The 4,903-nt window shown below is 39.4% G+C and overlaps 1 pseudogene; it reads left to right on the top strand.

Annotated features, from left to right (window-relative positions):
* LOC114037195 overlaps positions 1-4,463 on the top strand; it is a 7,515-nt pseudogene extending 3,052 nt beyond the window's left edge.
* The last annotated feature ends 440 nt before the right edge of the window (positions 4,464-4,903 follow it).

Genomic DNA, 4,903 nt, shown 5'->3' with positions numbered 1-4,903 from the left:
ACACACACACACACACACACACACACACACACACACACACACACACAGAGTTCCTACCCTCAAGGATCTTGCATTCTACTGAAAAGGAAAAAAAATGTGAAAACAAGTATGTCAATACAAAATACATGCAATAAGAAATTACAAAGGAAAACCACCCCAATATTGTCAGTTCAGAGGATAAAAGAGACATTGAAAGAATCCACTAATCACTTTCTGAAAGAGATCCCAAAATGAAAACTGCCAGTAATATTATAGACAAACTCCAGAGCTCCTGGGTCAAGAGAAAATATTGCAAACAGACAGAAAGAACCAATTCAACTATCATGGAATCATAGTCAGGATCACACAAGATCTAGCAGCTTCATCATTAAAGGAGGGGAGGTCTTATAATATACTATTCTGGAAGGCAAAGGAGCTAGGATTACAACCAAGAATAATCTTAGCAGAAAAACTGATTACATTCCTTCAAAGATAAAAAATAGACATTTAAGGAAACAGAGGACTTCCAAGTCTTCCTGATGAAAAGACCAGAGTTGAATAGAAAATTTGACATTTAAACACAAGAAGAGAATGTGAACCATCTCATCAGAAAAACAACTGATCTGGAGAACATAGCAAGGATAAATAATATAAGAATAGTCAGACTACTTGAAAATTATGATTAAAAAATAATCTTGATACAATATTATAAGAAACTATTGGGGCAGCTAGGTGGCACAGTGTGATAGAGCACCTGCCCTGAAGTCAGGAGGACCTGAGTTCAAATCTGGCCTCAGACACATAACACTCACTAGCTCTGTGACTCTGGGGCAAGTCACTTAACCCCAATTGCCTCACCAAAAAAAAAAATTAAAGAAAATTGCTTTGAAGTTCTAGAATAAGAAGGCAAAGCAGAAATAGAAAAAAAAAAAAACCCACTGATCACCACCTGAAAGAGATCCCAGGAGGAAAACACAGCCAAGTTTCATAGTTCCCAGGTAAAGGAGAAAATATTGCAAGCAACAAGGAAAAAAAAATTGAAATATCATGGAACTACAATAAGGATTACACAAGACCTAGCAGCTACTATGTTGAAGGACCACAGATCTTAGAATACTATATTTCATAGAGCAAAAGAACTAGGGTTATGACCAAGGAACACTTATTCAGCAAAGTTGAGTATTAGCCTAAATTAAAATAAATGGACATTTAACTAACTGAAAGATTTTCAGGTATTTGTGACAAAAACAGCAGAACTTAATGGAAAATTCGACGTATAAAAACAACTTGGAACTAAGATGAAGGGATATAGTGCAACATATACCCTTTGATCCAGCAGTACCACTAGTAGGTCTGTACCTGAAAGAAATCAAAGAAAAAAGGACCTTTGTGTACAAAAATATTTATGGCAGCTCTTTCTGTGGTGGCAAGGAATTGGAAATTGAAGGGATGATCCTTGGTTCAGAATGACTAAACAGGCTGTGGTGTATGATTGGGATGGAGTACTATTGTGTTACAAGAAATGATGAGGAGACGGCTTCAGAAAAACATAGGAAGAACTGCATGAAGTGCTTCAAAGAGAAGTGAGAAAAACCAGGAGATCATTGTATACGGTAACAGCAATGTTGTAATGATTGTCAACTTGAATAGACCTGGCTATCAATACAGTGATCTAAAGCAATTCCAAAACAGTCATGATGAAAAAATGCTCTCCACCTGTAGAGAAAAACTGATGAACTCCAAGCAAAAGTGGAAGTATACTTTTCTCACTTTCTTCTTTCTTTTCTTTTAGCAATCTGCCTAAAAAGGAATAATATTTTGCATGATTTCACATGAATAATTAATATATTATTTGTCTTCTCAGTGAGTGCTGAATGAGTTGGGGATGGAGAGAATTTAGAATTCAAAATTTAAAAAGAAAAGAATGTTAAATAATCATTTAAAATATAAATGCAAAGTATTATTTTTGGGGGAGTAGGGAAAAATTGAGGGAATCAGAAGAGAATTATGAGGGAAGTATTACTTAATCTGAGCCTTAAAGAAATTTAAGAATCTAAAGTTTTATAGATAAGGACCAAAAGAAATCTGGGTACAAGAAATAGCCTGCACAAAGCACAGAGACAAGTGATAGAATGCCATATGTGGAAAACAAGAAATGAGCCAGTTTGGGTGAAATATCTACTGGGTGAGAGGTACTAAGGTAAAATCAGTCTGGAAAGATAAATTCAAGCCAGACTGTGTGGGGGTTTAAAGGCCAAACAGTTAAGTTTGTGTTTTATTCTATAAGCACAAGGGAGCTTACTTAAGCATGGGAGTACCATGGTCAGACCTGTAGTCTCAGGAAAAGAAAATCAATTTACCACGTGTTTGAAAGATGAATTAGATAAGAGAGAGGTAAGATGCAGAGAGACCAATTAGGAGATTATTATACTGCCTAGCATATAGCAAACACTTCATAAATTATTGCTCATTGATCAAGTGAGCAAAAAGGAGGAGTATTTAAGAGATGCCATGATGGTGGAACTAATAAGACATGGCAACTGGCTGATGGAGGTGGGAGCAAAAAAGAAATGAAGTGGAAAAGGTGTCTTTGAGGCTATTAATTCCTCCTCTTATTGAAAGAATGGTGTTGCCCTTGAGAGATAGTTAGAGGAAAAGTGGGTTTAGAAGAAAAGATAATGTGTTCTGTTTGGACAAATAGAGTTTGAAATGTCTATGTGACATCCAGATGAAGATGTGCAGGTGGTAATTTGGTAACGTGGGACTAAAATTTTTGAAAGAGACAAAGAATGGAAATGTAAATTGGTGAAATCATCTACATAGATATGATAGCTGAACCTATGAGATCTGATAAGATACCTTAGACATGGTAGAAAGAGAAAAGACCCACGTTACATCCCTAGACAGAGGTGTTATATGAAAAATGACCTTATAAAGAAGAGTTAGAAGTATTGATAGGAAAACTAGAAGAGAGTGGTATCACGAAACCCAAGGAGGATAGTATACAGGACAAAATCTTGTTAATATTGTCAAATGAAGCAGAGAGGTTAAGACAGATGACTGAGAAAGGATATTGATTTAGGGTTAAAGAGATGTGTGGCTACATTGGAGGGGGCAACTCTTGTTGATTTGTGAGGGGTGGGGAGGATTGATAGTAAATTAAGTCCTGATTTCAAAGGCCTGAGATGGGAGAAGGGAGGAGGAACTAGAGACAACAGTTAAATACAACTTCCCTTCCCTCTCTCCTGCCAGGACTTTGGCTAGGAAAAGAGATAGATAAGGCAAACACATTGAAGGCATGAAAAGATCAATTAAAGTTGTTTTTTTTTTAAATATGGTGGACATGTGGGCATGCATATACAAGACAGAACAAGGCAATCAATAAGGAAATTAATGTCTATTAACACCACAGTCACTGCATCTAAAATCTGATGGTCTTGAATATTTGATAGTGATGTGTACCGCATCAGTGAATGAAGCCAAGGGATGAGGAATAGTGTCGGGAGCTGGAAGAGAAACAGAAGCAGGAGCAGGAGCTGCACTGACAGCAGGAACAAGAGAAGGAGGAAAAGGAGCGGAAGAAAGAAAGGGCTGAGAGGGAGGAGATGCACCTCAAGAGCAACAGCAACAAGGCTCAGGTCAAAGAAGATGGGCCCATAAAGAATAGGGGCAAAAAAGTTTGTGGCTGAGTCCCTTGGTCCTCTGACTTAGAGCCAGAGCTAGAGAAGGAGGTGAAGAATCCAGTGAAGAAACCACAATCTCAGTCTTTAGAGCCATCAAAGAAACTGAAGCAGGAGAAAAGAAATGGTCCAGAGAAGTCCTTGAGCCAAGTCTGTGAAAGAGCTGCAAGCTAGGAAGAAGTCAGAGGTGCTTCCAGAGAAGAGGATTGAAAAGAAGAAAGAGACGTCTGTGGAGCAGAGACTGCAGTAGTTACACAGTGAGATCAGGTTTAGATTGAAGGTTGACAGTACAGATGCAAAAAGATGCCTCCATGCCATGTAGGAGCTGGGAAGCCTGCAGGTGACCTCTGAGATTCTCCAGAAGAACACAGATGTGGTGGCCATGTTAAAAAAAGTTTCTCCATTATAAAGCCAACCAGTAAGTGATGGAGAAAGCCTCAGAAGTCTTTGCACTAGGCTCAAATCAAGGGTCCTGGGACCAAAGATTGAAGCAAACCAGAAAGCTAACAAACTTGCCTTGAAGAAGGTCAAAACAGAGATGGAGAAGAGTGAAGATCAATTGGCAGCAGGAGAGGCCCCCAAGGAGAAGAGAGAGGAGGAGCCTAATGCTGATCCCTCAGCTCCAGTGAATGGTGAGTCCACAACCCAGAAAGGGGAGAGTGGTGAGGACAAAGAACAAGAGCAAGGAGAGAACATGGGAGAGAGGAAAAGTCTGAAGACCTGCACAATGATAACATTCAAGAGGATCCAGAACTGGACAGGCTGGGGAATACCCAGCAGGAAAGAGGGTTTGGATGGACTTAGAGTCCTTTGTTGAGGAGAGCTGAGGTCCTGGAATATGCTGCTCCTGGCCACTGCCTGGCTCTAGGTTTCAGCCCCTTCACTAAGTTATACTGTAAATGATGTCTATGAGTCTTGCTCTCCTCTCATCCTCAGACTCCCATGAAAGCTGGGAACTTTTGGGAGACGCTGTGTGCTTCAGCTGTATTTGTTCCCTTGTTGGTTTGTTTGTTTTCCCTCACCTAATTTCCGTAATTTCAAAACAACATGAAATGAATATAAAGGGTTTTTAATGAAAAAAATTCATTTTTATTGGCTCAGTTTTCTAATGTTGTTGGCTGCAGTAGAGACTGAAGCTGAGAGACTAGCCAGTCTGCTGTAGGACAGAAGTGACAGTGGCCCCATTAGCTTTAAACCAGCAGTGCTTCCAACCTAGAGTGAGGCAGAGGTGACGGAAATGGAGA

Source organism: Vombatus ursinus, unplaced genomic scaffold (genome assembly GCF_900497805.2).
Source record: "Vombatus ursinus unplaced genomic scaffold, bare-nosed wombat genome assembly UNPS02010284.1, whole genome shotgun sequence".
Classification (NCBI taxonomy): Eukaryota; Metazoa; Chordata; class Mammalia; order Diprotodontia; family Vombatidae; genus Vombatus; species Vombatus ursinus.
The sequence above is the reverse complement of the archived record's forward strand: the minus strand, read 5'-3'. Positions and strand labels throughout refer to the sequence as shown.